This window comes from Camellia sinensis, chromosome 6 (genome assembly GCF_055761805.1).
Source record: "Camellia sinensis isolate YWXY chromosome 6, ASM5576180v1, whole genome shotgun sequence".
Lineage (NCBI taxonomy): Eukaryota > Viridiplantae > Streptophyta > Magnoliopsida > Ericales > Theaceae > Camellia > Camellia sinensis.
This window is the reverse complement of record NC_138966.1, coordinates 27,600,167-27,611,604: the sequence shown is the minus strand read 5'-3', so window position 1 is coordinate 27,611,604 and position 11,438 is coordinate 27,600,167. Positions and strand designations below refer to the sequence as shown.

The 11,438-nt window shown below is 39.1% G+C and overlaps 1 long non-coding RNA gene across 1 annotated transcript; it reads left to right on the top strand.

The window, feature by feature from the left end:
• The first annotated feature begins 2,254 nt into the window (after nt 1–2,254).
• LOC145792255 (uncharacterized) lies at nt 2,255–3,548 on the top strand. The gene is made up of 3 exons (XR_014331643.1): nt 2,255–2,803; nt 2,901–2,930; nt 3,019–3,548. It is a non-coding gene; the product is annotated as an uncharacterized LOC145792255 (long non-coding RNA).
• The last annotated feature ends 7,890 nt before the right edge of the window (nt 3,549–11,438 follow it).

Sequence of the window (11,438 nt, the reverse complement as noted above, 5' to 3'; positions counted from 1 at the left end):
CTACATCGTGTTGGTTGAAGCATAGTAGGAAACAATCATACTTGGGTCATCGCAGATTTTTACCTAGTGGCCATAAATTCCGAAAGGATAAAGTATCATTTGATGGTAGTCGGGAAGTCAAATTCAAACCAAAATTGTTATCTGGAACTGAGATGCTGCTACAATTAGAATTTGAGGGTATTTTAACCCAATACAAGAGGGATGACCTTAAGGAGAGGCATAGGAGACAAGTAGAGAAGGAGAAAGCTGGACATCACACCCATAGCTGGAAGAAAAAGAGTATCTTCTATGAACTGCCATATTGGGAGCACCATCTAATTAGACACAACCTCGATGTGATGCATATAGAGAAGAATGTTTGTGACAATGTGTTGTGGACAATATTAGGGGTTGCAGGAAAATCGAAGGATGGTGTTAATGCTCGGCGTGATTTACAAGAAATGAATATTAGAAAACCAATACATTTGTAGTTAAGAGGGTCGAATAAAGCTTATTTACCACCGGTGCAATTCATGATGACCAAGGATGAGAAAGATTTGTTCTTGAAAGTATTGAAGGAAGTTAGAGTTCCCGACGGGTATTCATCCAATATATCGCGTCGCGTGCGCTTAAATGATAAAAGTATTGGGGGTCTTAAGAGCCACGATAGTCATATTCTGATGCAACAACTAATTCCATTGGCCATTCGAAGATCGTTACCGAAGAATGTAATTGAACCTTTGATTGAATTGAGCAATTTCTTTAGACAATTGTGTTCCAAAGTGAATCGTGCGACGGATTTGCAATATATTCAAGATCGTATCGCCGTAACACTTTGTCATCTAGAGAAAATATTTCCTCCTACTTTTTTTGATATAATGGAGCACTTGCCTATACATCTAGCAGACGAAGCATTATTGGGTGGAGCGATTCAGTTTCGATGGATGTATCCAATTGAGAGGTATCTTCTTACTTTGAAGCAATATGTGCATAATAGAGCTCATCCAGAAGGTTCAATTGCTAAAGGATATCTTATGGAAGAATGCATGAATTTTTGTGCACAATATCTCAATGATGTGGAAACTAAATCTAATCGACCCGTAAGGAACTACAGTGGTGATGATAATCTGGGTCATGCTGTTGGTGAAATCACAAGTTTTTATCTTGATAACACTTCTTGGGCACAAACTCATCGGTATGTCTTATTCAATACATCCGCGGTTCAATCATTCATAAAGTAAGTTATGTCACTCACTCAATATTTTATTATGTTTCATTGAATTTTGAACCAAATTTTGTTTTTTGATGAAATTTCAATCTACACAGCAAACACCTTGAAGAACTTAAGGTCAAAATGCCTCGTGTTGATGATCATCAGCTTCGGCGTGAACATTTTGAAACTTTTCACATTTGGTTTAAGGAACATGTATGTATTTAAATCTACAAATTCTATTTACCTAAGTCAAACTATATTTTAAATTTTACAATTTTTATTTTTTAAAATAGGTTCAAACTTTGCGAAGGACTAGTGATGGCACATTTTCTGAAGAGATTATTGTATTGGCAAATGGTCCTCATAACCTGGCAAGGAGGTTCAACGGGTATATAATGAATGGGTTTTGGTATCGAGTAAAGGCCATGGATAACCGTCAAGCTACACAAAATTGTGGTGTAGCTTTGAAGGCAGATACCATAAGTTATGCTAGTCGGAAAGACAAGAATCCTCATGTGGGGTCTGTGTACTATTATGGACAATTGACAGATATTGTTGAGGTTCGATATTCCAATGAGAAGAAGCATGTGTTGTTTAAGTGTGATTGGATTGACAATATTCACGGGAAGATACAAGATGTCTTCAATTTCACGTTAGTCAACTTCAATCATTTGTTGTACCGAGATGATCGAATTACCAATGAACCTTTCATCTTGGCATCCCAAGTAGAGCAAGTTTGGTATGTTGTAGACCCATTACAACCAGACTGGCAAGTGGCGGTGAAGATGTCTCAAAGAGGTTTATTTGATATGAGTTCAACTGATCCACAAATTGAGCCATATATGAGCTAACAATTGGAAGAAAATATAATGCTTCGTGATGAAGAAATTGGTTGGGTGAGGGAAGCCGCAGAAGGGGAAACAGTTGATGTTCAAATAGGCTGATATTTAATCAACATTAGTAATTAAATTAAGGCCAAGGTTGTAGTTAATCATCAGTTTCTTAATTTACTTTGTCTTTGTAATTGTATTAGTTCAATTAATGTCATATTATAGTTGATGACAAACCATTGTCTATGTTTCTAATGTCAATTAATGTTATATTGCTTGCAGATTATTATGGGAAGGAAGAGGAAGCCTGATCATCCTCGGTGCATGACGTCCGATGTGGTACGTAAGAGGACATCAGCGGCACCACCATCAGAGGAGGCATCACATCAACCACCATCAGAAGGGCCATTAGTGACACCACTATCTGACCAGCCACCGCAGCGACCACTATTAGTGGCACCACCATTAGAGGAGGCATCACAGCGAGCACCATTAGTGCCACCGCATCGACCACCATTAGTGGCACCACAACAGCTATCATCTACTCAGCCTCCACGTCTACCATTGGTGCATCCACCATTAGTGGCACCACCATTAGAGGAGGCATCACAGCGAGCACCATCAGAGGGGCCATTAGTGCCACCGCATCGACCCCCATCAGTGGCACCACAGCAGCTATCATCTACTCAGCCTCTAGGCCTACCATCGGTGCATCCACCATCAGTGGCACCGTAGCAGCTATCATCCCGACTAGGGTCATCGGCTTATGAGCCATCCGCAGGTATATAAATTTGCTTTGATTTGTATGAAAATTATTTAAATATATATTTATTTGTTCTCATTACATATAACTTGTTTATTTTCATTGTATTTTTCAGACCCTTCGACTTCTTCACAGCCTCCCTCAGGTATTAGAAATTGATTTGTATTGACATTATTTAAATTTGCATTTGTTTATTATCATTGCATATTTTTTATTCTTATTGTATCTCGTAGGTCATGTTAGTTCTTTATCAACCTCGAGTAGGCGTGGTAGAGGATGTGCCAAGGGCATTAGGGAGTGGGGTACTGGTACAAAGTTGGACATACAATGTGATAAAAATTACTGTCCAATATGGGATAACGTGTCTAAGTTAACTACTCAACTTGGCATTATTGTGAGAAATGGTAACATTGTTCCTCTTACTTTTCTTGACTGGAACACTGTGCCTGATGACATTCTTGATGCTATCTGGAAGGATGTGAAGGTAAAAGTATATTTTTGTCCAAAAATTTAAATTCCAAAATTGTGTTATTATTATTTAAACTTTGAAATTGTGTTTTATAGGACAATTTGAATATATGTCCAGAGGAGTACAAGCCAATCTGCATGAAAAACTGTAACAACTTATGGAAGGATCACAAGAATAAGATTAAGTCTAAGTATTTCAAGCCTAGAAGCGAAGATCCTAATCTGAAGGATGATGTTCCTTTGCACATTGTGCCAAGCCAGTGGGAAGAACTTGTGAAGTATTGGCGTACTTCCGATGCTGAGGTATACAAATAAGTTATATGTATGATATGTAAACATACAAATCATATTTATATACTTACATTTGTTGAACCTGTTATAGAAAATTGCAACTAGGAACGCTAAAAATCGGCGAGCTCACGACATAGCTCATACCACAGGACGTACTACTTTCGCTCAGATATGGCATGAGATTTATATTTTATTGTTTTATTTTTTTATATAAATAAACATTGTATATTTGCAAATTATTTGGATTCTAATTTTCATATTTCTAAAAAAATGTAGATGACCAATAAGGGGAGTCTACTGATAAGATGAATGTTTGGCTTATGACACGTAGAGCAGATGACCCAGAGGTTATCCAGAACTTGGTAGTTTCCAAACACCTTTGATTGTATTTAAAATTTATTTTTTATTTTTTGTGTGTCAACCATCTTAATTTGGTATATACTTGTATGTCTTATTCAATACATGATGAGTTTAATGGCCAACTCTTTATGCTACATGAGGATTGTCGGACTTTGGAGGCTAGGAATGCCATTTTCCATGAGTTAATAGGTCATGACAATCATGGATATTGTCGCACATACGGGAGAACTGTGCCTCGAAGAGTAGTGTATAAAGATGGTGTTGGGCCATCACAATCAGCACCCCAGCCATCGACTATTGTTCAGATCACCCAGCAGGTTCGTGTGGAGCTAAGGGATGAGTTGAGGGAGGAGCTGGGAGTAAAGTTCTCCACACATTTACAGCAACTGAGAGCTGAGATGATGGCCTTTGTGTCACAGGGGGCAAGTGTGGATCCCAACAAACAGGTTCGATATAAATTAAATTGTTTGATAGTTAAATTTTCACACAACATTATGTATAAAATTTGAATATGATTAACACATTATGCATTGACTATCATAGGCTCCTAATACACCGAGTGGCCATCGGGCATTTAGGGAATCTGCAGAAGACGAGAATCCATATACACCACCACCAGAAGATCAGGTATAAAATGTATCTTTGCATTCTAAGCTAAAAGACTTGTGGGAGAAGACGGGACTCAAATCGGGTTTCCGGATTAGGAGTTAGAGACGGATTTCACTCTAGGCAAACTAGTTCTTTAAGAAACTTGAATTCGAGGTGTTAACGTCCCAAAATCACCAAAATGGGGCGGTTTAGCACGAAACATGGCACACACGACCGCCTAGGCACGAGAGACTTGTGGGAGAAGACGGGACTCGAATCGAGTTCCCGGTTTGGGAGTTAGAGCCGTATTTCGGTCTAGGCAAACTAGTTCCTTAAGAAACTTGAATTCGAGGTGTTGACGCCCCAAAATCACCAAACGAGGTCGGATTGGCGCGAAACATGGCACACACGACCGCCTAGGCACGAGAGAATTGTGAGAGAAGACGGGACTCCAATCGGTTTCTCGATTTGGGAGTTAGAGCCATATTTCGGTCTGGTCAAACTAGTTCTTTAAGAAACTTGAATTCGAGGTGTTGACGCCCCAAAATCACGAAACGAGGTCGGATTGGCACGAAACTTGGCACACACGACTGCCTAGGCACGAGACACTTTTGGGAGAATACGGGACTCGAATCGGGTTCTCGGTTTGGGAGTTAGAGCCGTATTTCAGTCTAGGCAAACTAGTTCCTTAAGAAACTTGAATTCGAGGTGTTGATGCCCCAAAATCAACAAAAGGGGTCGGTTTAGCACGAAACTTGGCACACACGACCGCCTAGGCATGAAAGACTTGTGGGAGAATACGGGACTCGAATCGGGTTCCCAGTTTGGGAGTTAGAGCCGTATTTCGGTCTAGGCAAACTAGTTCCTTAAGAAACTTGAATTCGAGGTGTTGATGCCCCAATATCACCAAACGGGCTCGGATTTGCACGAAACTTGGCACACATGACCGCCTATGCATGAGAGACTTGTGAGAGAAGACGGGGCTCGAATCGGGTTCCCGATTTGAGAGTTAGAGTCGTATATCACTCTAGGCAAATTAGTTCCTTAAGAAACTTGAATTCGAGGTGTTGACGCCCCAAAATCACCAAAAGGGGTCGGTTTAGCACAAAACTTGGCACACACGACCGCCTAGGCACAAGAGACTTGTGAAAGAAGACGGGGCTCGAATCGGGTTCCCAGTTTGGGAGTTAGAGTCGGATATCACTTTAGGCAAACAAGTTCCTTAAGAAACTTGAATTCGAGGTGTTGACGCCCCAAGATCACGAAACGGGGTCGGATTGGCACGAAACTTGGTATACACGACCACTTAGGCACGAGAGACTTGTGGGAGAAGATGGGACTCGAATCGGGTTCCCGGTTTGGGAGTTAGAGCCGTATTTCAGTCTAGGCAAACTAGTTCCTTAAGAAACTTGAATTCGAGGTGTTGACGCCCCAAAATCACCAAAAGGGGTTGGTTTAGCACAAAACTTGGCACACACGACCGCCTAGGCACAAGAGACTTGTGAAAGAAGACGGGGCTCGAATCGGGTTCCCAGTTTGGGAGGAGTTAGAGTCGGATATCACTCTAGGCAAACAAGTTCCTTAAGAAACTTGAATTCGAGGTGTTGACGCCCCAAGATCACGAAACGGGGTCGGATTGGCACGAAACTTGGTATACACGACCACTTAGGCACGAGAGACTTGTGGGAGAAGATGGGACTCGAATCGGGTTCCCGGTTTGGGAGTTAGAGCCGTATTTCAGTCTAGGCAAACTAGTTCCTTAAGAAACTTGAATTCGAGGTGTTGACGCCCCAAAATACCAAACGGGGTCAGATTGGCACAAAACTTGGCACACAAGACTGCCTAGGCACGAGAGACTTGTAGGAGAAGACGGGACTCCAATCGGTTTCCTGATTTGGGAGTTAGAGCCATATTTCGGTCTAGGCAAACTAGTTCCTTAAGAAACTTGAATTCGAGGTGTTGACGCCCCAAAATCACCAAACGGGCTCAGATTGGCACAAAACTTGGCACACACGACCGCCTAGGCACAAGAGACTTGTGGGAGAAAACGGGACTCCAATCGGGTTCTCGGTTTGGGAGTTAGAGTCGGATATCACTCTAGGCAAACTAGTTCCTTAAGAAACTTGAATTCGAGGTGTTGACCCCACAAAATCACCAAACGACGTCGGTTTAGCATGAAACTTGGCACACAAGACCGCCTAGGCACGAGAGACTTGTGGGAGAAGACAGGGCTTGAATCAGGTTCCCGGTTTGGGAGTTAGGGTCGTATTTCTGTCTAGCCAAAATTATTTACTTAACTATCTTTGTAATTATATAGTAATTAATTTTTTATGTTTTTTTGTAATTAAAATATTAACACATAATTATATTGTCATTAATTATTTTTATTTTTTATTTTCAGATATTTCCTGAGTAGCAATTTGCTTCTTGTGGAATGCAAGCGTGTGAAGATTGCGACAAACTTTTGTTTTTGTAACCTACGGATGAATCATAACGAAAACTTTTATTTTTGATTTATGTTATTTAGATTTGTGAACAACATTTTGTATGTATTATGCAACATTATGTGGTGGGATAATTTTGATGATGTGTTGTTATGAATGGAAGAATACTTTAATTATGGATGAATTTTTATTTATATACAGGAATTTTTATATTATTATATAATTATTGGTTTTTTTTTTGTTATTTTCATTTAATACAGGTAATTTTTATATTTTTAATAATTTTATTGCAGTTTTTTTTTTTTTTTTTGAGACGGTACGACACTGTCTCAAAAAAAATTAGAAACAAGTTTTTTGCGACAGTAGTATAGCCGTCGCCAAAGATATTGGCATTATTAAATAGTTGAAACAAAAGATCTTTAGCGACGGTATTTTTCACCGTCGCAAATAATATTTTAGAGACGCATTTTTCCTGTCTCAAATAAACATTTTAGTGACGGTATTTTACCGTCGCAAATAACCATTTTAGCGACGACATATTTGCGGCCTCAAATAAACATTTAGCGACGGTATTTTTCCCGTCGCAAATAACCATTTTAGCGACGTTATTTTAGTGCCGTCTCAAAAAATTCAAATTTCTACACATTAATGGCGATAGTATTTTGCCGTCGCCAAAAGCCATTTTTGCTGTCGCTAAAGGCCTTTAGCAACCCCTTTTGTTGCGACTCCCCTCTTACTGTCGCTAAAAGCTATCTGCCGTCACAAAAAAGCTTTTGAGACGATGTTTTCGGTATTTGCAACGGTATTTTACCGTCGCAAAAAAATAAATTTTTTGTAGTGTAATTTGTATAATCTTTTTTAGATATATAACACAAAGTAATTTTACATAATATGTTTCATATATATAACCACTAATTTGTAATAAATTTCATGTTTTAAATCTTTCTCACCCATTTTTACATTGATATTTCATTGGAAGTTAAAAAGTATATATGTATTAACTATAGCGGAGCAGAGCTGTTTGAGAGGCAGATTATAAATTTTAAAGTTTAAACCACAGTTAGCAGTGCGAATTAATGTGGATCGATGCGATTTTAGCTGATTTGACAGTATTTTGCACAACCCTAGTGGTCGCGCCGAAAAGAGTTAGAAAGACAAGTTTCCAATATTATTAATCCAAAAGACAAAGAACATGAGAAAAATGGAGGCCGGCGGCCAAAACATCTCCCCACTCTCGCCGACACACCCAACAGTAGGCTTAGGAAGAGAGGCTTAGAGAGAGATGCCCCGAGTTTAGAGAGAACAATTTAAATTTAATTTGTTTATTTTTAGTAATCTTGAGGTTTTATCTATTAAAAAGATATATTTTTTTTAACTAAGTGCTTGTTGGGATAGTCTATAAAAGACAAAAAGTTACTAAAAAAGTCAAAAAAGTTATCACTATTCACTAAAAAGGTACCCCCAAAAAAAAAAGTACACAAGTCAAATTATGGAAAGAAGTGATAGTACAAACGTGTGAACAGGAACATGCTTCAGAAAATATATATATATATATATATATATATAGAATGAGCGTTCTCCAGTCCAATGAAGGACTATAGGGTACTGTTGGGGCCCACCATGGGTCCCGTTTCGATAATCCAAATCATTCAATATGTAGAACTCGTCGAGTACTATATGCCTGTAAAAAATCACGTTGATCGGATATCGATAGCTATGTGATCAAATCAGATTTTTGTCAGCCGTTTATTTTTCACTATCTATTTTTTCTTATATAAAACTGATTTGATCGCATAGCTATCGATATCCGATCAATGTGATTTTTTATAACTATATAGTACTCGACGATGCATGCCTGCCCCACCACACAATTCAAAACAATTTGTACTGGTTCACTATCACTACGCATAGAGCATAGGGATAATATGGTAATTTTGTTATTTTATACAATATTTTAATACACATTTGTTCGTAAAAAGTCAAAAAATTATTCCAAACAATCATATTTTTTTTCTCTACTTTTTTATTCAAAAAATCAAAAAATACACATATAGTTCATTCCAAACAATCCCTAAACAAGTAAAATAGTTAAAAAGGCAACTATGAGACAAAATAGCAAACATGATAAAATAAATAATTTCTAAACACATTAAGGCCAAGTTTGGCATGAGGTAAAAAAGACAAAAAGTCAAAAAGTCACTATCCTATTTAAGTCACATCATCTTATTTAAGTCACATCACCTCTTTAACACATCACTTCAAACCCAATCCAAACCCAACCCATATTTCATAAAAAGTCAAAAAGTGCACTTATTTAGTCTTCCCAAACTAGGCCTAATTTTGTAGATGATTAAAAACAAATTAAAATTTATTAAAAAATAATAAAAAAAAGTCAACTCTAAACTCAATTGAGTCAATGGCCAACGTCTTCATTTTTATGATTCATAAAACAAAAACAAAAAAAAAATTTGCCAACGTCTTCATGAGCACAACATTACGCAGATCAATGTTAATACCATCGTGCAGTGCGGAATCAGAAATTTTGTTTGGGAGGGACGAATATATATGCATAAAAAGTATTAAATTAGTTTTGATTGAATATAATAATTTTTTATATAAGCCTTGCCAAAGAAATATTTTGAAAACTAAATCTAATAAATAATTTTTTCAGTTTTGAACTGTTAAGCAATTTATTGATTGATAAAAAGTGAAAAATGCCTAAGATCCTTAAAAAAATCTAAATTTATACTCAATGGCATTTTAATGTTATCTATTAGTTGATTTGCTTAGAAATCAATCAAATCTTTTTCTGAATAAATTTAAACATAAAATTTTAGTTTATCTGAAATTACTCGTAAAAAAGTATACATACTATTTGGCTTTTAAAATTCAAAACATAAGTGACATGTTAACTCTTGTTTTAATAAAATCTACACAATAAAATTGATACTTGTGGGGACATATTTTCTGAATACCAACACGTGGCATGGTGACGCCGACGTGTCAGCCGAGGTGCCACGTGCCCTGGTAGTTAAGCCGAGGTAATCTCGGATAAGCCGAGGTCATCTCCGAAGATGTCGGAATCCGAAGATAAGGGACAAGAGTCCTGAAGCAAAGAGGGGACTTAATTAAGATAAGGATAAACCTCTTAGGGAGTTTATCTCTATCTCCTAAAGAGTCCAGAGTAAGTACTAAGATTGGGGTACACAGAAGTCATATTCCTAGTTGGACTTGGATTAAGTATATTATAAAAGAGAGGCACCCCCGTGGGTCTAAGGTATGTAATTCATACCTTGAGTATTCAGTTTAATACTTGATTATCCTTGAGAAACATACTGACTTGATCGTCGGAGTGCCCCCGGGTGGAAGAACCACCGCCGGAGTTTTTCCTTTCTGTTGCAGGTTGTTGGAGCCATCTATTCTGCCGGTGCTTTGCTGCTGATCACTAAACGGGCAGTGTGGTCAGATTTTTACCCACACAATTTGGCGCCGTCTGTGGGAACGAAGGAAGAATAGATGGCCACTAACGGACAACAGGAAAATATTGGGGATGACGCTCCCACTGGGAGTGGCAGACCAATTGGCCTCGACATTGAAGGAGACAACCACAATTCAGAAGCCCGTGGCCAGGGCCACAGGGAAAACGACGTAAACCTGGAAGGCGCCACGTCAAAAAGAACAAACCAAGGAACGTACTACAATGAAGATAACCTCCAGATATGGAGGGACAGGTGCCTACGGAGGGATGAGGAAGTAAAAGAGTTGGCGGACAAGTTGGCAGACCTTCAGTCAGTCGTCAACTTCATGATGCAAAACAATGTAATGCAGCCACCATACCCGCTGCAAGATACACCGATACCAGCGACCAACACCCAAAAGGGCGGAAGAAAAACAATCCCCGAGGTTCCTCAGCATACCAGAAGCGGAAGGCACTCTCACCGGCCTTCCGGGGAAGTCGGGCGAGAAAAGCCGAGGCAAGAAGAGTCCCGAAGGACGCAACACATAAAGAATCCAGACCCCAAAGAACATCGACATGTTCAGGGGCAAATACTCCACTTTGACACAACCCATGAAGAAAGACCCAAACGGACCCACCTCGAGGCCGAAAGCAGTGTGCCAAAAAGATTAAAATCCAGAGACAGCCGAGCTCCAGGGAGGAGCAAGGAAGACCTAAGGGACTACCTCAAGAGGAGGCAACAGAATGGAGAAGCCGAGGTAAACTCCCCAGTGAAACCAAAGACAGCCTTCTCGGCGGAACTGGACAAATTTGAACCACCCAAAAGATTCAGTATGCCGAGGTTTCAAATCTATGACGGTAAATCAGATCCGAACTTTCATGTTGGGTTGTACCTAAATTCAATGGCACTATATAGCGGAAACGAGCCGTTGCTCTGCAAAGTATTCCCCTCGTCCTTTGAGGAAATTGCATCTGATTGGTTCCACAAGTTACCAAAAGGAAGTATAAAGACATGAGAAGGCTTGGCCGAGATGTTTGTGGCCAG